This window comes from Eumetopias jubatus, unplaced genomic scaffold (genome assembly GCF_037043125.1).
Source record: "Eumetopias jubatus isolate StellerSeaLion01/CBP00866 unplaced genomic scaffold, mEumJub1_p1.0 scaffold_1, whole genome shotgun sequence".
NCBI lineage: Eukaryota > Metazoa > Chordata > Mammalia > Carnivora > Otariidae > Eumetopias > Eumetopias jubatus.
In genome coordinates this window covers 100,654,915-100,679,685 of record NW_028274807.1, presented here as the reverse complement: position 1 = coordinate 100,679,685, position 24,771 = coordinate 100,654,915, and the positions used below count along the sequence as shown (strand labels likewise).

Sequence of the window (24,771 nt, the reverse complement as noted above, 5' to 3'; positions counted from 1 at the left end):
AAGGTATCTGTACTCATTTCCTACATGAATCGGGCTGGTAGTCCCGACTCCATTTCAGAAGGCTTCTGGGTATAAAGAAGAAACAGGTTTGGGTACCTAATCTATTTTATCTGGTAAAATATCTAACTCTTTGATATTTAATTTTACAATTTGTAAAATGCAGAAGGTAAAAATACCCACTTATAGAATTTGGAGAATGAGGAGAGCAGTAACTGTTGATAGTTAAATGAAATAATATGAAGTCTTGGAATCTAGTTCCCTTTTCCCCTCGCTGTCTTTGAGCTTCTTAGATTTGAGTGATGTATATATTAAAAGGTGATAAAAAATTAATTTATAGTAGAGCTATGGCAGAAGGAGACGAAGGAAGATATTTTTAAACTTTTTTCTTTTGTATAAGCACCAAAACCTGTGTTTTTTTCTGCTGTATTCTGAAGCCTTCTGAGGAGGTAAGACTAAAAATCTGATTTATATAGTTTGAGTCTTTCGAGAGCCCCTTAAGTTATACTGCATAAATAGCTCTACCTACAGCTGTATCAAATGTTCCTGAAAATAAGCATTTGAATCTCAGAAAAGTTTAAATTTTTAATTATTTCACAATACCATGGGAGTAAAAACATGAGTGACTAGAGAGCAAGATGGCCCAGAGATGATTCTTTAGCCAGACTGCCTATGTTCATACGTTGGCTCTGGCCCTTCTAAATGTATAAAGGTGGGCATGTCACTGCCTTCCTGTGCCTCTGTTTCCTCATCTGTGAAATAGAAGCAATAACATTTCCTATCTCATTGGATTGTTGTATAGATTTAATGTGTTTAGGTATGTAAAATTCTTAGAAACCCACCTAGCATATAGTAAATTCTCAATAAAATGAGCTCTCATTATTGGAGTTAGGCAGGTGTAGATTCAAATACTACTATACTGCGTGACCTTGGACAACTTACTTATCCTCTCTGATTTTAGGTTCTATATCAGTAATGTGTGATTAATAAAACATTAAATAATAATATTTAGGGGCACCTGGGTGGCTTAGTTGGTTAAGCATCCAGCTCTTGGTTTCAGCTCAGGTCATGATCTCAGGGTCCTGGGATCAAGCCCCATGTTGGGCTCCACGCTCAGCACAGAGTCTGCTTGTCTCTCGTCCTCCCCCTGCTCCTACCCCCACTCATGCTCTCTCTCTCTCAAATAAATAAATAAATAAAATCTTTAAGAAAATAGTAATATTCATAGGGTAGTGCCTCACATACAGTAAGTGCCTAATAGTTGTTCTTATTGTATTTTTCTTCCTAGAGTCCAGCTATAGAAAGGTATGGCAGATTACATGCATTTTTTAATCAAGGAGGAAAATGCAAAATATATTTCTATTTCAAAGAAAAGGAAATTATTATTATTTTTTTTTTTTTTTGGTGAAAAAAATTTAATTTAGATTTAGCCAGCTGGACTCAGTTTAGATGATTCCAATTTTGTTGGCAACATCCAAAGCATCATAGTCAGGAGCCAGGTGAACATAGGCCTTTTTCTCTCCATCAGGCCTGATCAAAGTGTTGACCTTGGCCACGTCAATGTCCTAGAGCTTCTTCACAGCCTGTTTGATCTGGTGCTTATTGGCCTTGACATCCACAATGAACACAAGTGTGTTGTTGTCTTCTATTTTCTTCATGGCTGACTCAGTGGTCGGGGGAACTTGATGATGGCATAGTGATCAAGCTTGTTTCTCCTGGGGGCGCTCTTTCGAGGATATTTGGGCTGCCTCCGCAGACGCAGTGTCTTGGGTCGTCGGAACGTAGATGACGTGCGGATTTTCTTTTTTTTTTTGTGACTGTGGACGCCTTTCAGCACCGCTTTCTTGGCCTTCAAAGCCTTTGCTTTGGCTTCGGCTTTGGGAGGGGCAGGGGCTTCCTTCTTAGCCTTCGGCGCCACCTTCGTAAAAGGGCAGAAAAGGAAATTATTTATTAAAAAAAATAGATTCTCCAACATATTGATGCCCACTGTGATTGACTCACCGGCTGCGAGAGACTAGAATTTTGGGAACCTCTGTCCCAGAGAAGCCATAAACACTGGCAAGAGATAATTGAATCAATGGATCTTTGGATCACATTCCATTCTGCTGCATTATCACTAATTTCACTATATCTTTGCGGAAAAAAGTTGGGGATTGAAACTTCGGTATTCAATTATTATTATTGTTTGCCGAGGTCTTAGGAGTGCTTTTTATTTCCCTGCTTATTTTTCACATAATGAATTGCTTTTGAATTCACCTTACATAGCTGGTATGTTTTTTAAAAAATTCTATATCTCTGCATAGTTCTGCTTAAGTTACTATCTTTTCTAAATCATATAAATTCTCCTCAATATCCTGTATGTATTTAATCTCAGTTTTGGTAAAACTTCATAAAATTATTGTATTATATCTTTGTCACTAGGGTCTATTAAGCATAGGTTTTAAAACCAAGATTTTCAAAAAAGGAAGAAGAAAATTGAAAGCATTTTCAATGTTTTGTGTGCACATTTGCACTGTGAAATCACTTGTAACAGACTCACACAACTAATTAGCAGATCTTTATTTTGCTACGTTTCTGGCCAAGTCAATGTGACAGGATATGGGAAGCCATACCAATTAACAGGCCTGAGCAAGCTCCTCATTTGACAAACATTTAATAAGCAATAAAATAGGAACTTGGAAGTTCTGAAACTTACTGATGGAAAAAAGAGAGAGAGGAGCTCTGTTGCTTATCTGGAATAAAGGAAGAACTCAATTAAGCTAACAAGATGCAAGCTGTAAAATAAATTTTTTTTTCAGGGTTGAGCTGAATTTTAGTTTAGCAAGCAACTTTGGGAGGTCACCTCATCCTTCTTTTCTTTCCCAGTCTGTATTAAAGCACAGCTGTGCAGCCCACGGTCTGCTTTCTTTCTGAGTCATCCTCCTGAATGGTGATGGCAATGGTAGAATATTAGAATTCTGTTTAAAATGTTAATCAAGATCTGGTATTTCAAAATCTAGTTGCAAACTTTTGGGAATTTCTACTGATCATCTTTTAATAATTGCAGGGGCTGATTTATGGCTGTGCCTCTCCCTGCCTCGTGCTGGTAGATCTGTGTGTGTTTGATTCTAATGCTGTTCCAGGCAGCTCACTAAACCTGAAATGCATTCATGCCATCGATGTATTCTCTAGGCACTTCTTCAGGAATGAACCCTTCCCACTGTGCATTATCATCCAATTAAAAGCTTCTATGTTTCTGAAAGTCAATAATGAAAAAACTAATCAGGACCTTATGTCTTGAACATTAATATCTGTATTTATAAGAAAATTTAATGTACATGTTGTCTATATCTCATTTATAGCTCATATGCTTTCAAAAAATTTATCACAGAAAATATGAACTGACGATAAATGAAGTAGAAGTTCATTATTCAAATTAAAAATTATTTTCTGTCAACTGAAGGCACATAGCATTTTTATTATGATTTTAGTGCATAATAAATATAATTAAATGTATTTGGAAATAAAATAATCATTAATATTGATATAACTTAATTCAATTGTCTTCATTTTTTAAGTTAACTGAAGTGATATTAATGGTACCGATGAAGCTAAAATTAATCAAAGTGTGACTTTTTAACTGATTCAAAATTCATTTATTCATTCAAACATTTGTTATGTATGACCAATTTCATGTGATTTAATTGAAAAAAATAAATTTATTGAACACAGACTCTAAGTTAGGCTTTTTATTAAGCCCTGGAAGCAGAGGTTAGCAGAAGGATATGACCACTGTACTCTTACTGCAAAGAAAGGTGTATAAGAAAATCATTCAGCAGTGGGAAATTTGAGCCCTAAAGTTTAGCCCTAAGTAATGACCTTTGATTTTCTACTGAGTTGGTTTGTGTTCGTCTGCTCTCTGAAAGTCCACTTATAATAGGTAAAGTATGTATTGTATACACATTCTATAGTGTTCAAAGAAAGATCATAATATTGTAATTGGCAACATTATTAACAACAATAACAAAAGACTATGAATGCTTACTTTATACAGTACAACAGATTAACAGTTGACATGTTTTGGTCTTGAGACAGTGGCTCTAGGTACCTTTTATAAGCTACAGAGTATTCTTGTAGTCTTCTTAGTGAAATGCATTTATGCTTTTTATTGATTTTCCAGGTACAAAACTGATCTCAAATTCATTAATATTAATATTAGAGAAACTAGCTTGCTGCACATCAAAACGGTATTACATTTTAAAAGTAGGAAATTGCCTTTACAGTGAATTGGGAATATTCCCAAAGCAAAAGACTCATTCCCGATTAAACATTATTCTTTAGTAGAAAATGTCATTCACTTAGATAAGCTTATGGTAATCTTTAAAACTTCAAGAAAATATCTATTCAGGACAGCACTAGGAGTTTGCAATTAGAAAGTTTAGAAAAGTGAATACATCTTTCACTACTGGAGAAAGCAACACCTGTACTGTGGGTATATAAACTGAGATTCTTTTCACTTATGTTTCTGTTACTGTTTCTACTTGTGATTCTGTTATATGCTAACCTCTAATATGTTTATTCATATGTTCACTAGTGTTAAATATCAAACAAGTTCCTTGTACATAGGAAGCATTAATAATGTCAGAAAGGAAAAAACAAATACAGGAAGCAAAAAAAAAAAAGAGAAAGAAAGGAGTTCTAAGATCTTTCTGTTTTTCTGTGATGCCGTATTAGGTAAAATGAAAACAAAGGCATGAACATCCCACAATAATCTAAAGTGTTATGCAGATGTGGTGATGAGGTTGCCAGTCTACTGTGGCCAGAATCACTAATGCTGGAGGGGCAGCACGGAGAAAGGCCCCAAGCTATCGAGAACTTTTTCTTTTCTTTTTTATTTTCTTTTGTTATGTTAGTCACCATACAATACATCATTAGTTTTTGATGTGGTGTTCCATGATTCATTGTTTGCGTATAACACCCAGTGCTCCATTCAATATGTGCCCTCTTTAATACCCATCACCAGGCTAGCCCATCCCCCACCCCCTCCCCTCTGAGAACCCTCAGTTCTCAGAGTCCATAGTCTTGAGAGTTTTTTCTTATGGGAGTTCTCACTGTAAATCAAATTTGGGTAGTCAGCCGCCATTTTAACAGTAACAATGCTACAAGATGGCCCCCAGCAGCTGCTTTATCACTGGAATAACTATCTGTAGAGGCAGTCAAGCTTTCACTGGCATCAGTGACTAAGTGCGAACTTCTGCAGAACATGTGATTTATAAACTTTTGGTTGTGGAGAAAAATTACTTTTCACCTGTGTAGAGGACTATATCTGGGCATTCTAGTGTTTTCCATTTTCATCAGTACATTCACTTATTGCAGGAGGTCATAAAAGACATGCTCTGACTGAGATTCAACCTTGGAGAATTGGCTTTTCATTCTAATTGAGATTAAAGAAAATACAAATTCTCATTATGAGAGATGGTTTATGTTATATAAGACACTCCCCAAAATATTATATTCTTACTTTTTATGTGAAGTTTTGCATTTAAGTATTAAATAATACCACTTAAAAGGCATATATGAGCAATAGCTTCAAATTTTTGAACAACAAAAATAAATATTTAGGTAATAGTTTGACCAGTGCATACTTATTATTAACTATGACAGGTCACCTGCATGGGATTCCCAAATATTTTTCAAAGTTATTAATGACAAACACATACTTTAATTCTTCAAATTTGTAAGTGGATAGTCATTTATTTTAAACATATTCTAACTCAAGGTTAAGTTACATGCCCTGGATTTGACATTTAAGTTATGAGTAATCACAGTTACAGATGTGTAGGCAAATTTTACTTTGCATGGATAAGATATTTAACACACACACACACACACACACACACAGAATGAGTAGTTAAAAAAGAGACAACGTAAAAGGTTAAATAACACTTTTGAAGTACTGTGTAGCAGAGACAGAAAGGAAGGCAGAAAGTTGAATTTGTGTTCTAAAAAGATTTGCTGAGCTTGTGAGACCTTTGAACAAAGTAAGCAAACATTTTCCAATTGTAGTTAACTTGAAGAGTTTAAAATTTAAACAAAGCTAGAGTTGGAAGACACATATCTCTGCCAAGTCTCATTAAAATACTTTAGGGAGGGGTTTGATTTGAAGTCCTAGGGTGATTTATTTTCGTATATACTTACATGCGATAGCAATATGTAATAATAATCACAAAAACAGGAGATTGTGTTATGTTTTCCCTTCCTTCAAAACTCGGTCCTGTACACCAGTCTAATATCTAGTTCCTCCAGGTATCGGTCAATTTGACATGCGGTCAAATTTGCAAAAATAATGCCTAAGATATTGCCCCATAGAGTTTTGAAGATTAAAGGACTTACTTTTTAATCATAAAATTCTTTATAAATATAAGATATAGTTATTTTATATTTATTTTAGTTTATTTTACGCTTAAAATATTTTTTGCCAGTTTACAAAAGATTCTTATTGTGTATTTGCCTAACAATCCCGTGGTGATTAAAAAAATTAAACTCATGAGCAAGTTAGACTTCCAAAACTAACCAGAGATTTTAAAGAGTCCTTGAAATATGTCTTCTCTTTCACGTGTAAATTTGATATATAAGCTATATTCGTTGAAAGCTGCAAAATATTATTATTATTCATGGTAGTTCTTGAAAAATTAACTGAAAAACTTCTTAGGGTTTGAAAAACATCTCTTTTAAATATGGAAGAAAAGCTAATTTGTAAGTTTTTGGTTTTTTTGGTAAGGACAACAGTGCTTTTAAGTAAAATATATTTTATTACACAACATAATAAATATATTTAATAAGTAAATATAATATATAAACAAACATATAATATATAAAATATATAAGTAAAATATATTTTCTTATTAAACAACATAATATTCATGGCATGCTGTGAATAATTATTGTACTTCGGGCACCTGAGGCCTCAGTCGGTTAAGCGTCGGTCTTCGGCTCAGGTCATGATCCCAGGGTCCTGGGATGAAGCCCCTCAATGGGCTCCCTGCTCATCGAGGAGCCTGCTTCTCCCTTTCCCTCTGCTCCTCCCCTGCTCCTTCTTGCTCTCTCACTCACTCACTGTCTCAAATAAATAAATAAAATCTTTAAAAAAAAGATGTTTTAAAAAAATAATAATTATTGTATTTCCTGAGAAACAACCACCAGACAAACCTATGCACATTACTGGTTTGCTAATATTAGTATTAGTTTTTGAGGGCTGCTGTAACAAAGTACCACAAACTGGGTGGCTTAAACAACAGAAATGTATTGTCTTGGTTCCTGAGGCTACAAGTACACAGTCAAGATGTCAGAGGGTTGGTTCCTTCTAAGGCCTCTGAGGGCGAGTTTGTTCCATGCCTCTCCCCCAGCATCTGGTAGTTTACTGGTCATCCTTGATGTCTCTTGGCTATAAAAACGTCACCCTGATCTCTGCTTTCATTTTCCATGGTGTTCTTTCTATGTGTGTATCTGTCCATTTTAAAAGGACACCAGCCATATTAGATTAAAACGCACCCTAATGACATTTTAAATTGATTGCTTCTGTGAAGACCCTATCTCCAAATAAGGTCACATTCTGAGGTGCAGAGGGTTAAGACTTCAACATGTGAATTCGACGGGGATGTGATTCAACCCACAATAGCAAATTGCCAATTTAAAGATCGGTGTGATACTTTGAAATATAACCAACAATAAAATCACTTAAAAGAAATTGCCAAAATTTATTTTATAAATTTGCAAAAAATAAAAGGTAGGCAAGCACAGAAATTTTAAAAATGCTTTTGTCATTGTTACTTCTGAAAATAATTACCATTTTATTTATTTAAAGGTATTTTTTGAGCACTTGTTTTCTATTTATGAACTGTTTTGGGTACTCATCTTTATCAGTAGCAAATACAAAAAAAAATGTTTATATCCTCATGGTCCTTACAGTAAGGCAGAAAATGTTGTTTTAATTTTGAGATTTTGAAGTTTTGCATGAAATTGAAAAATACATAATAATTTTAATAGCTTTAAGATATTGATGCAGGAGACCAATTACCCATGCTGTTTTACTGCTATCACATAGGGCTTTAGTACACATGCTGTTCACAAAAATTGTATTTAGTAGGATATCAAATAATGAAGAACTTACTCTAATAATTTAGTTTTAGATTTAGCTATATCCTTTTGCTGCTATATTTGTATGTCCCATGTTTTTTGCTTAACAAATTATAATTAGAAAAATAATATGACTTGCCACATTATATCTAAAGCCATTGCCTGATAATGTTTTGTTGAAACTTAGCATCAGAACAGACTTTCAGTCATTTACTCTTAAACCTAAAAAGCAAATATGGAATGTGTTTTTAATTCTCTGGTGACATTTTTATAATATTTCTATTCCTAGCCTCTATGAAGCCTTCAAAGATGTATTTCACTTTTCAGGCAATGATGGAACTCTTAATATTTCCCTCTAATGTTAACGCTGGGGCAAGATGAGGTGCAGTAAGCTGGGCTGCCTGGGGAAATAGCATCATAAAACATGGAGGCTTGACTCATGTTCTAGTCCGTTGTATTTTGAAAGACTCTTATTATAGCACAACAGAGTTGTACTTAACAAATATTGAAATTCATAGACGCAAAGGCAAGAATGTAGGAACCAGGCAACTGGGGTATAAGGATGCTTTTCACTTTCTATCTCAGCTTTACCCATATTTAAGTATCATCTTTTTTTTCTTTCTTAATCCTCACACAAATGTTTTGAATGACAGAACAATTAGAAAGAAACCAGATTGCAGTATCTATATCTGTCACTATCACTACGCCCTGGCAGACATAAATTCCCTGCTGATTTGGCTGCAGTGTATTATCTGAGAGGTAAGCTAAATCTTCACCTAATTTTTTTCAGTGTAGCAGTGCATTGGAAGAAATGCTTTCTTCATCCTACTCTGAAAGTTGCGTTTTTCCCTGTGGTATGATAGCTATTTTTTTGGATAAAATCTACTTTGTCACAGAAAGTTGCTATTAAAAACAACAACAACAACCAAAAAAAAAAAAAAAAACCAAGGTGGGATGGCTGACACAGGCATCTATATGCTGCACAGTGGACTGTGTGAAATTGACTGGGAGTATCCAGATAATTTCAGATAAAATGAAGACCAGTTCTATAGGACCATGAAAATACTAGTGCTCTCCCTGGATCACTAGCCTTGTTCCAATTTCCAAAGGCAGTTGCTCCTTCGGCTGTTGTTGCTTCAGTGATGCCAGAGTATATTTTTATCAGCTTACATAATATCCTGACAGCATTGTATCCTGAGTTAAATAAAATATTTTTGTGCAAATATACATAACTCCAAATTCATTGGAACCAAAATTAGGCATTTTTGTATGAACTACATATAATTAGTAGATAAAAATTCAGAGACTTGTAGCTTCAGGAAATAGCACAAGATGACCTTTTTTGTGATTTAGCTGATTCGAATTTGTCACAGGTTTTAAGAAAAAATTTTCTCATTTACTAGCAACATGCTCCTTTCCCATTTCTCATCATAATGTAAATTAATGCTGGTTGGCTTTTGTTATTGAAAGCCTAAAGGTGAGTACTTTTAGACAGGGCAAGAGCTATGGGTATGAAGACTGTTCATCAGACATCAGTGTACACAGTGAACAATTTCGACCCTGGCAGTTGGATGCCCACAGCTAAAAAGCATTTCCCAATCATCCAATTAGGAAGGTAGCAACTGTTCATAATTACGCATAGCCGATGCACAACGAACCCCTTTATTCTTTAGTTGAAAATATTTGTTGTCTTAATGTCTCTCTATTGTTTTGAATTGCATGAGGTCTTATGTTATAGCCTTGATCAATATTTCCTACCCCTTTCCACAAAATGGCAAATAGAATTTCCAGGCACTTTATCGTGCTGCAGAGGTCTCAACCATCAGCTGCAGCAAGAACATTAGTGTTCAGTTAATTGGTACAGATGGCCACAGCACTGATTCTACCATTTCATCAACAGATATCTGGATACTGGGGCTGGAACGCAGATGTCAGACCAGGGGCTTTGTTGGAATGTTCTGGTGTTGCTTTCAAATGCCATGTGCCTCTCTATCCCTCCCTCCCTCCCTCTCTCCCTCCCTCCTTTTTGTTTCTCATATATCTTTCATAAATTTAAAACAAAAATATAGGGCACCTGGGTGGCTCAGTCAATTAGGTGTCTGCCTTCGGCTCAGGTCATGATTCCAGGGTCCTGGAATTGAGCCTCATGTTGAGGTTTCTGCTCAGCAGGGAGCCTGCTTCTCCCTCTCCATCTGCCTGCTGCTCTGCCTGCTTGCATGTGCATGCTCTCTCTCTCTCTCTCTGTGTCAAATAAATAAATAAAAATCTTTTAAAAAATTAAAATAAAACATAAATATATGGTTCATATAATCGTTTTTTAAATATGCATTGATTTCTATATCTCTGCTTTTGTTTCAGAATATTCTAGATACAATAATAAGAAATCAAGTTCTTATAACTTGAAAAACACTGTGAGGAGAGGTTAAAGAATCCAAGTTATACGAGAAATAGCCCCTAATTATAGGAGAGAGATGCAGTAATTTGTATATTAGGGGTGGATATTGTAAAAGTGGGGAAATATTCCAAAATATTACTTAACATTTGGAATCCTTAATGCAAAAAAAAATGAGACAAATATGATACATAGCAGGATATCATCAATGAAAAGTATTAAAAAAAAGAAGAGGAGAGATGTACTCCATCCTTGAGTGAAATACAATGATTCGACAGAAAGGGAAGATTTTGAATCAAGGATGGAGGGCAGAGGGTAGGCTTTCATTCAGGAGCAGGAATAAGATGACAAACCCTCTAGATTTGTGAGGATGATGAGTATGGAAACAACTTGTCAGGATTTGGTTGTTTAGGACATAAGAGATACAACTGGGATAATTTGTTTAGTGTTAGATTTAGGAGTTTTGAAGTTCTGGCCTAGAATTTAAATGTTTTCCTAAAGTCATTAGTGAGTCATTGAAGGCTTAGAAGAAATTCAAACAGAGAGAGAGAGAAAGAGGGAGAGAGAGAGAGAGATAGGTAGAAACAGTAGGGGGACAGAGATTATAGTAATTATGATACGTGATATATTTTGTTTGGGATAATTTTTTTTTGGTTCAGTCATCTACCCTGGATGTTGGAAAAACTTTCCTATAAAGGGCCAGGCAGTTAATCTTTTGGGGTCTATAGCCCATATCATTTCTGTCACAACTACTCAACTCTTGTTGGGGCATGTGAGCAACCATAGATATACCGTAGAGTATAGTTGTATTCAGTGAAACTCTTATTTATGGGCACCAAAATTTGCATTTCCTAAAATGTTCATGTGTTGTAAGATATTGTCTTCTGTTGATTATTTTAACCGTTTTGAAATTTCAAAACTCTTCCATGGGCTCTTATGTAAAAACAGGCAATGGCCATAGATTGCTAATCCCAATCTAAACAAATGAAATGCTTCTCTTCTATTATATCTTCCATGATGCTTACTCTTTTTAAGAAAATATAGGCTCTTTCATTTTATAACAAAACATAATTTAAAATAAAACATTTTTTTAAAGATGTATTTATTTACTTTAGAGGGAGTGCAAGCAAATGCAAGTTGGGGGAGGGGCAGAGGAAGAGGGAGAGAAATCCTCAAGCAGATTCCTGGCTGAGTGTGGAGCCTGATGTGGGGCTCGATCCCAGGACCCTGAGATCATGACCTGAGCCAAAACCAAGAGTCAGATGCTTAACCAATTGAGCCATCCAGGCACCCCAAAAACATGATTTGTAATAAACATTTGGCAGACTTATGAGAAATTTTCTTTCAAGTCTTCAATTTCATTTAAATAATTTTGGATAATCTTGATATAATTAATTATTAATTTATTTTATTAAAGTTCTGTTTTCTATGCTGCATATAGCCTATATATAAAACTAACTGAATGTGGCTGTATTGAGACACAGGTTATGCTTCCAACACAGCAAGCTTGTTACAATGATGACAATGAGGCCTGTAACATTTTCTGCTAGACTTATGGAGTAGAGTGGAAGTAACAAGACTTTCTTTTTTTTTTTAAGATTTTATTTATTTATTAGAGAGAGAGAGAGAGAGAGAGCACGAGCAGGCGGGGCTGACTGAGAGGGAGAAGCAGGCTCCTGCTAAGCATGAAGCCCGATGTGGGGCTCAATCTCATGACCCTGAGATCATAACCTGAGCCGAAGCAGACACTCAACCAACTGAGCCACCCGGGCCCCCAAGACTTTTCAGTATTAGAAACAATGAAGGAATAATAATTTTAGATCACTTGCCAAAATAGCAATCAATATACTTCCTACAGTTTGAATTCTTGGGCCCTAAAATAAAGAAATTGGATCCCAAAGATTACAGGTGGGGGATTTTTGAATTTGGCTATGTCCACATCCAAGGGGAGAAGCCCAACTGAAAGAACTCTGGACTGACAGTGATAACTGTGGATTGAACAAAAGTTCTTTTGAAGATTTTGATTCTGACTTTGAAAGAACTGTGGTGATTGGTAGTGGAAGGAATCAAATGCAAAATTCCTTAAATAAGAATTTGTTAACTTAAAGAAATAACTATAATAAATGCATGATTCACTAAGGAAAAATCATTTGGAATATATGTGCCTTAATGGTGATTCTTTACTTCCAAGAGAGCTAACGAAGTCAGCTGTTGCTGGGTTTTTATGCATTAGGAAAAGCCTGGAATTGGTGGTTGCAACCTACCTGCAGCAGTGATTTCCTCATGAGTAGGCAGGGGTAGAGGGGACAATTTAAGATCACTGAAGAATTCAGGTTTTGTTAGAATGTGTTGTGTTTCTTTCCATGCTGTCATTTTCCTAGGTCTGTGGGCTGCACAGTCATGTTATTCTAGAAATGTAAGTTTGTATCCTATTATATGTGTGTGATAACCATTCAAAATAGGTCTCCTAAACTAATCTGTTACAGTGCATTGTTGTAGTGTAATAGGTATCCCTTCTGATCTCCACTGTTAATTCCCAAACAACACATAGTTCTCATTAAAGAAGTAAGCTTTGTTGTGAAAAAGGACTTGGAAATTCATATAGGCTAAAGGTCAACAAGAGAAGAGAAGGTCAGATTCCTTTTGATTCTCCCATTTTCCTACAGAGAAATATGTTGAAGTTGGGGTTTGTTGGGGTTCCTATGTGAATCTACATTCCAGTGCAATGCAATGCAAGGACATTTTTTCCCACTATGGTAGGTGAAAAAAAAGAAAAGACAAAAGTAGTCCTTCAAAAGATATCCAGGTTAAATCCTTAGAACTCACAAATGTTACCTTATTTGGAAAAAAAAAAAAAAAAAGAGGATCTTTTCTGTTGTGATTAAGTTAATGATCTTGAGATTCGATAATCCTGGATTATAAGGGTGGACCCTAAATTCAATGTCAAGTATCCTTTGTAATAGAAAAAGTAGAGGGAAATTTGAGACAAACGGAAGAGGGCACACAGGCAGACGAGGGGAAAGCAATGTTGGAGACCATGGCAGAGACTGGAGTGATGTGGCCACAAAGAAGCCAAGGAATTCCAGCAGCACCAAAAGCTTGGAAGAGTTCCCTCTGGAAGGAAAGATTCTCCCCTAGAGCCTTCTGAGAAAGTACAGCTCTGCCAAGACCTTGATTTCACACTTCTGACTTCCATGAACAGTGGGAGAGTAAATTTCTTTTATTTCAAGCTACCCAGTCTGTGGTACTTTATTACAGCAGACTCAGGAACCTAATATACTCCCATCTTTCTTATTCTGACACAGCAAACATGAAAGCAAACTTGCGTGTGTGTTTGTGTGAAGTGGGTAGCAGGATGAATTTAGAACCTTCTTGGTGCCAAGCCAACTAACTGGTTTGGTATGCCAGATATTTATAGCCTTTGTCTGGGAATGTCTGATGTCCATGCCTAGAGATCATGACTAAGTCCTTCCTGACAGAGGAAACTGAATTTGGATATAGCCTGTCCTCCTGCAAAGGGAGAGCTAAAGGGATATCAAGACAGAAGGGAAGGATCATTACTGTTTTAATCAGTTCTTATTTTGTCCTTCTGAAAACCTATTCATTCCATTGAAGCACAATTTTGGAGTGGGGAGTAGTGTTCATAGCATAATAGATCAAGTACTAGGGAAATTTGTGATGGAGGGCAGGCATTTTATCAGTGCTATTTTGGTAAACATACCTTTCCTTCTGGAAATGCCTATTATCATCTGAGAAAAGGCCATCCTAGAGATAAGCTCATACCTGCTGATCATTTGCCTCTCTGCTTACAAATTCATTCCCACCTCCACCCTGATCTTTTTATCACAAAACACTGAGTGCTTCACACCATTGTTCCCAGGCTGGTTTTTGGCAAGTGCCAGTGAGGTCCATGGCAGAACGCTGGAAGGTGGGAAGAAGGAAAAAGCCAGGACATTTTTCTCTGTCGTGATTTGGATGAATTTCTCACAGTAGCTCCTTGGTTTCACCTCCTGCCAACCAGTTCTGCTCTCTTGATTTCCTTTTCTTCGACTTCCTTTGTGACCAGATGCTCATAGTAACTGCCTCTATTAACTGATTGGATCTTAACTAATAGGAAATCAAAGAGAAAATGTCACATTGGCTTACCATCAGTTTGAATTTGAGGACAAATCAATCAGTCCTGACTCGTCATTGAAGTGTTCCTGGTTAAGATACCAAACAATACGGATGATGATTTACATTTTCCAAGTAAATTTCATTTGTGCATTCATTCTCCCAGGAGAGAGAGGTAAAACTCAGAGATACCTGATGATATGGGCAGTCAATAAAGGCCATATCCAGGCACAAATCCAAGACTTCTGTCCCTCAACCCTATGATCTTTGCCTTAATGCATTAGGAAGATATGCCATCCTTTCTTTTGTCTGGAAGGTATAACAAGATGATGGTATTTTGATATTTTGAAGGCAGGTGAACTTCAGATCAAGTTCCTGATTTCTGATGCAGAAGGAATTATTCTCTGATAGTAAATATTCAAATGGGTAGCACTGAATTATTATTAAGACAGATATATAATGTATATTCTTACATGAATTGAAATCCTTGGTTTATTGAGATGAAATGATTCAAAACAAAGAAGCATTCTGGAGTGTGGTAAATCCACAGAAAAGGAATATTTCCAGGGTCTAAGGAGAATACAAAATATGCAATGTCAAGTTAATATTAAGGTTAATATTAAATTGCAAATGTATATTTATTATTACTATTTCTAAAAATGTTTTCAATAGAGTTTATATTATTTCCCTCAGAGGTTTTTATTTCATGTAATTATAGTTTGTTATGTACTTCACAAATATTTCATTGTTTAACACAACATATTTTATTCAATATGTTTAGAGTTTCTGGGGCAATGCTAATCATTGAAATATTTACATTATGTTTGTTATTTATCCTCAAATAATAAATATACATCCAAGGGACTATTATAAAGTACAACTAAAAACTTGATTTATTAGTCACAGCCTTATAGTCGTATTAAAAAAAATACTATTACTTCAAAATATGATATATAAAAATAATAAATAATAGCTATAAAATTAATAGGCATGTATTTGAAACCTTAAAACAATGAATTTCTAGACAATTAAGAGAGCAAGAATTTACAGAAAAATGCTAATTTCCAATGGTTTAATATCTTCATAGGAGACATTAGGAAGTTAACATTCTTTCTAGAAAATAGAGACTTACTCAGGCATAGAGGATTATTATTTTTTTTTAAGATTTTATTTATTTATTTGACAGAGAGAGACACAGCGAGAGAGGGAACATAAGCAGGGGGAGTGGGAGAGGGAGAAGCAGGCTTCCCGCCGAGCAGGGAGCCCGATGCAGGGCTTGATCCCAGGACCCTGGGATCATGACCTGAGCCGAAGGCAGATGCTTAACAACTAAGCCACCCAGGTGCCCCAGGCATAGAGGATTTTTAAAAAAATAGTTTTAAAGCACTCATATATATTGTCTTTAGTTTTTAAAATTTCCTTTAGAGTGCCTTTAACTTGAAGAATTTCAAGGAGTTAAAGAATAATTTTCTTTAGGTATAGTATTAATAATATAGTATATAAATTGTATTCTTTCATTAATAAGGAATGGAACAGTACATTGATTACCACTTTTGAAAACATTGACTTTTACAAATTATTTTATAATAATTCTGTTTTTATTTACATAAACTTCTGAGAATATTAAAGATTATTATATGTGAATATTTTATATACATAAGTGGATATGTTACTTGCTATGCAACATATTCTCTGTGACTGAGATTTGTATGGGTGAATAAATGTGTGAAATAGCAACAGGAGTAAATTGAAGGAAAGATTTCCAGAATGTCTTCTCTCATGTTTCTAGTCCACACAAGTTTAAAACTAGAATAAAAAAGCAATCCACAGATTTGGTGCAATTCTTATCAAAATACCAACAACATTTTTCACGGGACTAGAAGAAATAAAAATAAAATTTGTGTAGAACCCAGGACCCCAAGTATCCAAAGCAATGTTGAAAGAGAAGAACAAAGCTGGAGGTATCATAATTCCAGATTTCAAGATATACTACAAAACTATGGTAATCAGAACAGTGTGGTATGGGCATAAAAATAGACACATTGGTAGAGCAGAATAGAGAACCCAGAAATAAACCCAGTCAATTAATCTATGACAAATGAGGAAGAATATGTAAAGGAGAAAAGACAGTCTCTTCAACAAATGGTCCCAGGAAAACTGGACAGCAACATGCAAAAGAATGAAACTGGATCACTTTCTTATGCCATGTACAAAAATAAACTCAAAATGGATTAAAGATTTAAATGTGAGACCTGAGACCATGAAACTCCTAGAAGAAAACATAGGCAGTAATTTCTTTGACATTGGCTGCAGAAATGTTTTTCTAGAAATGTCTCCTCAGGCAAGGGAAACAAAAACCAAACTGTTCAGACTATACCAAAATAAAAGGCTTCTGCACAGCAAAGGAAATCATCAACAAAACAAAAAGACAAAACACTTAATAGAAGATATTTTAAATGATATACCAGATAAGGGGCTAATATCCAAATTATATAAAGAACTTATATAACTCAAGAGCAAACAACAACAACAAATAATAATAATAATAATCCAACTAAAAATGGGTAGAGGACCTGAATAGACATTTTTTGAAATGGCCAACAGACACATAAAAAGTTTCTCAACATCACTAATCATCAGAGAAATGTAAATTAAAACTATAATGAGATATCACCTTACACCTGTCAGAATGGCTAAGATCAAAAAGACAAGAAATAACAGGTGTTGGTGAGGATGTGGAAAGAAAGGAAACTCATGCACTGTTGGTGGGAATGCACACTGGTGCAGCCACTCTGGAGACAGTATGAAAGTTCCTCAAAAAGTTAAAAATTGAATTACCAGATGATCCAATAATTCTGCTACTGGGTATTTACCCAAGGAAAACAAAAACACTAGTTTGAAAAGATATATGCACCCCTATGTTTATTGCATCATTATTTACAATAGCCAAGATATGGAAGCAGCCCAAGTGTCCATCCATAGATCAAAGAGTGCTGTATATACACACACACAAACACATCACAAACACACCACACACACTGGAATATTAATCACAAAAAGGAGATCTTGCCATTAGCAACAATATGGATGGACCTAGAGGGTATAATGCTAAGAAATAGCGAAAGACAAATACTATATGATTTCACTCATATGGTGAATTTAAGAAACAAAACAAATGAATAAACAACAAAAAAGAGGCAAAAAACAGTCTTAAACACAGAGAGCAAACGTCAGGAATGCGTAGAATTGTTGAATCATTATATTGTAAAAGCTTGCACTTGATTTGGAATGTAAGTGATTCAGTTCCATTCATCTTTATGATGGGGGAAAAAATCTAAATTGAAATACCTATTGGTGATAGATTAACATTTTTATGTCTATGTATGAAAAAAAGCAGTTTAAGAGGAATAAACACTCTCTATAGCCCAAGTGTAAAGTTATAAATACCAGTGCATAAATAACAAAGTATCTATCAATAGAGTGACTGCAAAGAAACTGTCATAAGTAGAGATTTATGCCATCACTCACCCCAGCACATACAGAAATGGGCAAAAAGATGCAAAATAGTAGAGATAACATCATATGTTTTGAAACTAAGAAAGAGTTCCAATATGCACCACAAATAACAGATGCTCACAGAAACACATGGCTTATATTGCATGCAAAGGGAATTTGGTGAGCATATAAAGAAGGTATGGGGTGCCTGGGTGGCTCAGTTGGTTAAGCGGCTGCCTTCAGCTCAGATCATGATCCCAGGGTCCTGGGATCGAGCCCCGCATCGGGCTCTCTGTTCAGTGGGGAGTCTGTTTCTCCTCTCCCTCTGCCTGCTGCTCCCCCTGCTTGTGCTTTCTCTCTCTCTGTCAAATAAATAAATAAAATCTTAAAAAAAAAAAAAAAAGGTATGAGCACATTGCAGTGCAACAAGAAACGAGGTAACTGATGGCTCCGTTCATTTTTGCCAGCAGAGTGGTGAGAATTGATCATATTTCAAGAAGGACAACAAATACTCTATTTCCATCCCACCACTGATAATTGACAACATTATAGGCTGGAGAAAATGCCGTCTGTTAAGCAGAAGTTGGAGCAAAGCTGATTGGGCACGCAGAACTGTTGTGTTGCCTTTTCTCATAAAACGGACTTCTAGAACAGTTGGAGAGTAGCAACCAAAAAGGCTTGGAAGGACATGACAGCCCTGACTGTATAGTAAGTAGCCCAGCACTTACCAGCAGGCTTCATGTGATGCAGACAACATGCTGAATAAAGGGAGACTGGCTTGAAGGAACACTGGCCCTTCCTTATTGTTCTGAGTCAGAGGTGAGGTTGTACTTGGGGAAATTGAACCACAATCTACAAAATTGCTGATAAGCCCCCTACTAGTGACCACATTTACTCTTTCCACACCTTTATCAATATGAGCAAATAATAAACCCCATCCTACCCTTATTTCTATTTCTATGATTATTGTTAGGTATGATGGAAATCAGTTAGCTGATACTTTCTTTAGGATTTCTACTTTTGTGATTCCAAACAAAGTAGGCCTGTGATTTATTTTCTTTGTACTTTCCCAATCCACTTTGCTAATCAAGGTGGCAATGGTTTTGTGAAATAAATTAGGTAATGTTTGTTCTTTTACTATTTGCTGTAACAACTCCTGTAAGAAAGAAATTACATACGCCTTTACACTTTTCAGGAAAATTTTATATCTATAGAATTAAGTCTGGGCCTCTTTGGTGTGTGAGATAGTCTTTGCTTACCATTTCAATTTATTATTTATTAATCTATTTAGCTGTTCTTATTCTTTTTTATACTTTTTTATATTTAAAATTTTTTGCATTTTGTATTTTTTCCATTTAATACTGGTTTTCTAACATTTTAATTTTGATTTTTTATACTAATGCTCGGGTATAATTTAAATAAAATAAATGCATCCATTTCAAGTGTATAGTTTGATGAGTTAGCGCGCACACACACACACACACACACACACACACACACACACTGTACTACCTTATCCATAATCAAGATTCACTCAAACCAAATCCATTCTTTCCTGCCGGCCCTAGTCTGCCTTGTCAAACCCTCCCAGCTCCCACCCCAGCCCAGCCCAGGCCCCAGGCCACCACTGAACTGTTACCTGTCACTACCAAATCCATTTGTCTCTTCTAGAATTTCATATTTTTGCGTACAGCATGTATTGTTTTGTATTTGGCTTCTTCCTCTCAGCATAGTGATTTTGAAATTTATCCACATTGTTATAACGTACCTTCTTTTATGTTATGACTAAGTATTCCACTAAATGGATATAGCACAATTTATTTGTCCTCTCTCTTGATGATGGACATTTAAGGTTCAAATTGGGGCTATTAGGAATAAAGCTGCTATGTGCATTACTATATAAAGATTTGCATGTGTCTTAAAATAAAATACCATAGACCCGCGGTGCCTTAAACAACAGAAAAGATTTCTCATAGTTGTGTAGGCTGGGAAGCCCAAGATCAAGGTGCTGACAGATTTGGTTCTAGGTGAGGGCCCTTTTCCTGGCTTGTAGAAGCCACTACCTGGGTGCTTACATGTCCTTTCGTCGCTGCAAGTATGTGGAGTGAGAGGAAGCTCTGGTGTGTCTTCTACTTCTTGTAAGTGCACTCACCGGACCACGGGAATGCTGCCCTCCGCGCCCCATTTCTAAATTTCATCTAAACTTCGTCATCTCCCAAAGGCCTCAACTCCAAATACCAGCACTTAACATATCAATTTTCAGGGGACACATTTGGTTCATAACAGTGTTGGGTATACATTTTTTATTTATGTTGGGGTGAATTTCTCAGAGTGGAACTGCTGGGTTGTGTGTTCTAAGTGTGTATTTAACCTCTTAAGAAACTGCTAAATTGTTTTCCGAGTGGATGTACCATTTTATATCCCCCACCCTCAACAGTGTATAAAAATTTTAGTCTCTTTGCATTATAAACAATAGTTGCCAGCTTTTAAAGTTTTCAATTCTGATGGTGTGTATTGTTATTTTATTATTATTTGAATTTGCATTTCCCAATGGCTAAAGATGTCGAATATTTTTTATGTGTTTAGTGATCGCTCTATCTTCTTTGGTGTAGTGTTTATTCAAATATTTTGCCCTTTTTTGTTAGGTTGCTCATCCTCTAATTATTGAATTGTAAAAATTCCTGATGTATTTTGTATATAAGTCTATGTCAGAAAGATGTAGTACAATTATTTTCTTCAAGCGCTTTGATTACCTTTTCATTTTCTTCTTCAATATACAAAATTAGTTGTATTATTTGAAAAGTTTTTAATCTTCATGAATTCCAATTTATCCGCTTTTCTTTATAATTCATGCATTTTGTATCCTAAGAAATTCTTGCTTATCACAAAGTTTTCAGGATTTTCCCTAGAATACTTTCAAGTTTTGGCTCATATGTTTAATTCTATGATCCATATTTAGACAATTTTTGTGCATGATGTTATAAAAGACTTGAAATTTATTTTCTATTACATATGGATATTCGGTTGTTTCGGCACCAGTAGGTGCACAGAATATTTTTTCTCCCTTGAATTGCGTAGACACTTTTGTCAAAAATCAGTCTATTGTGTTAGATTATTTTAAGACTCTGTTTTCTGTTTCATTGATCTTCATATCTATAGATATGCCATAGTGTAGCTTTATACTAAGTCCTCCAAATTTGACTTTTTTTTTTAAATTATTTTGGTAGTCTAGGTCATTCGCATTATTATATGTTTCAGTTTTTCATCAATTTCTACTAAAAAAAGTTTGCATGAATTTTAATTAGGTTTGCATTGAACATATAGATTATTCTGGGAATAATTGGGTCAGAAAAATATTCAGTATTGCGGCCCATAAATATGGCCCAGCTCTTCCTTTACTAACTCTTCAGTTTCTCTCAAAAATATTTTGTGATTTTCAGTGTATAGGTATTGCACTTACTTTGTTAAACTTTAATTATTTCATGCTTTTGATACTCCTTTAAATAATATAAAAATACTTTTATGCATCCAATAATTTATTACAGGGATAACACATCACGATTTATATATATTGACTTTGTGGCAATGATTTTGCTAAACACACATATTTATTCTAGTAGATTTTTGATCCTTAGGATTTTCTGTGTACATGATTGTGTCATATAGGAATAAAGACAATTTTCTTTCTTCCTTTGCATATGTTTTTAATATATTTTTCTGTTACTACATTGGCTAAGACATCCAGTAAAAGTTTAAAAAGAAGTAGTGAGAGTAGACATCTTTTCCTTGTTTCTCATTAAATATGAAGTGAGCTGTAGTTTTTTGCAGATGTCCTTTATCAGATTGATAGAATTTCCTTCTATTTTTAATGTGCTGAAACTTTTAATCAGGAATTGCTGTTGAATTTTGTCAAATGCCTTTTTCTAAATCAATGGCAATGATTACAGGGTTTTTCTCTCCCCTATTTTCTTAATATACAGAAATGTATTGATTGATTTCTTAAAATGTTGAAATAACCTTGCATTCTTAGAATAAATTCTTCCTTGTCATGATATGTTATTCTTTTTATATATTGCTATATTGGACATGTCAATATTTTTTTAAAGAATGTTGCTTCTGTGTTCATGAGAGGAACTGATTTGGGTTTCTTTTGTTTATATAATCTTTGATTGGTTTTGGTACAGGAAAATGCAAGCCTCATAAAATTAGTTGGCGAGTACTCCCTCTTTTTATCTAAAGAGTTTGTATAGAATTGGTATTGTTTTCATTCTTAAATGATTGGTAGAATTCACTAATAAAAGTACTTGAGCCTGGAGTTACCTTTCTAGGGAGATTTTTAACTGCAGATTGAGTTTATTTAATAGATATATGGCCATTCAGGATATCTATTTGTTCTTAAGCAAACGAGGTATTTTGTTTCTTTCAAAGAATTTATCCATTTGTCCATTTGATTTAGGTTGTCAATTTATTGCCATAAACTGGTTTATATTACTTTTTATGCTTATCATGTTTCTAAGATATATAATGGTGTCTATCTTTTTCTTCCTCATGATTTTGGTGATTTGTGTACTTCTTTTTCTTGATCACACTGAGTAGAGGTTTACCAACGTCACTGATCTTTTCAATGCTCTTTTGATTTCCTTGATTTATTGTTGTTTCATTTTCTGTTTAATTGATTTTTGCTCTTTATTATCTTCCTCATTTTCCTTACTTGGCTTTAATTGGATTTATTTTTTAGCTTGAAAAATTAGATTATTAACTTCAAAATTTTTATTTTTATAATTTAAGCAATAAAATATTCAAACTTCCTTCTAAACACTGTTTTAGCTATAGCCCAACAATTTTTATATACTGTATTTTTATTTTCCCTTATTCCCATATACTATCTAATTTCTATCCGACTCCCCCTCCTCCCACTGGTGAATGCTACCAAACTGTTTTTTTTTCCCCTATCAAAGCATAGTTGATACACAATGTTACTCAGTTTCAAGTGTACACCGTTCAGGTGACTGGACAGCTCTATACATTATACTGTGCTTGCCACATAGGTAGCTATTGTCTGTCACCACACAACACTATCGTAATACCCTTGACTATATACATAGTATCTGTAGATTATTTGAAAATTGTGGAATTTCCAACTGTATGGGGTATTTCTAGATATTTTTTACTTTACTTTTTGATGTCTAACTTAATTCCAGTATGTTCAGAGTACATACTCTGTATGATGTGAACTTTTAAAATTTTTTAGGCTTGTGTTATGGCCTAGCATATAATCTATCTTGCTGAATATTTTATGTGTATCCTGCCGTTATTAGGTAGAGTGTTCTATAAATATCAATTAGGCCAAGGAGGTTGATGGTGTTATTCAAGTCCTCTATAGCCTTACAAATTTAATGCTTGCTTGTTCCTTTAATTACTAATAGAGGAGTGTTAAGCTTTTCAACTATTATTATGGTGATTGGTACATTGTTGTCCTTTTTTTAATAGATTGTTTGGTTTTATTTTGTCAAACGGCCAAGTTATGGAATCAGTTTGATCCCTTCAGGGGTCATCGACCTCTGAAGAGACCCTATCTTAAAGATTTATTGGGGTGAACTTGAGTAGCCTTCACTCCAGGGTTAATTCAAATACAGTCTTATTACTAAGGTATCACTTCTCATGGGTCTCTAATGAATGTCTCAGGCGATTGCTGAGGATTCCTAGTTCTGACTGGTAACTCAAAGGTCTACCAACATGTTTGAACCCTTGAAATTACTAAACCGAGAGCATGATCTCTGTGTTTTGCTTGGCCTCACAGAGTTTTTACCTTGTAGATAGGTGACCTTGTACTCAGTAACGTTTCAAGGAGCCGTCTAGGCAGATACCAGAGACTCTTTTTCTTCAAGGCCCCCTCCCTCTCTGAAACTCTGCAACTCTCATCCTCTGCAGCCTCCAGAACTCCAATCTTCAGCTCTTTAATGCATTAATATCACTGAGTTTACACTCTCTGTCTTTTTTAACCAACCCTGCACTAACAGTCTAGAAATTGCTGAAAAGTCAGAGTGATGATATGGGTCACTCACTTGCTTTCTACCTTCCCATTTTCATAGATTTGCGTGCCTGTTTTCAAGTGCTTGAAAGAAAAACTTTATTTATTTTGTCTAGAGTTTTCTTTGGTCATAGTGGAACAATGGGTCTGGAGTAATTCTTACTCCATCATGGCTGGAAGCAGAAATTCATACTTTTAACATAATTTTAGTAGTTTTAAATCTTATTTTTATCTGTAGATATTTCTCCTTTTTATTTCAGAATAAATTTATTTACATTTGTCTTTTCTTTTTATCAGTGCTCTAGATGTTTGATTATCTTTTTAAATAACTAGTTTTTAATTTTTTAGATTTTCACTATCATGAGTATGTGTTATTTTACTAACATCTCTCTCTCTCTCTCTTTTTTTTTTTTTTTTTTTAGCTAGGTACAGTGTACTTTATTGATGGTACATGACAAGGTAGTGCTCCACAAGCCCCTCCCCTTCTGTAGGGGGTCTGGGATGGAAACTGTGTAGATGTTGGGAGATTCTCAGTGTGTTGGGGGATGAGTTGGGGCAAGGACTCTCCAGCAGCTGAGGGCCTCTCCTTTCCTTTTGCTCTCACTGGGACTGATGGTCCAGGGGGCTC

At 35.1% G+C, this 24,771-nt stretch overlaps 1 non-coding gene and 1 pseudogene across 1 annotated transcript; one reads left to right on the top strand and one right to left on the bottom strand.

The window, feature by feature from the left end:
- Positions 1-1,391: 1,391 nt before the first annotated feature.
- On the bottom strand, positions 1,392-20,297 carry LOC114209025 (large ribosomal subunit protein uL23 pseudogene; annotated as a pseudogene).
- LOC114209178 (small nucleolar RNA SNORA1) lies at positions 11,944-12,046 on the top strand. Its single transcript, XR_003609275.1, has one exon. It is a non-coding gene; the product is annotated as a small nucleolar RNA SNORA1 (small nucleolar RNA).
- Positions 20,298-24,771: the final 4,474 nt, after the last annotated feature.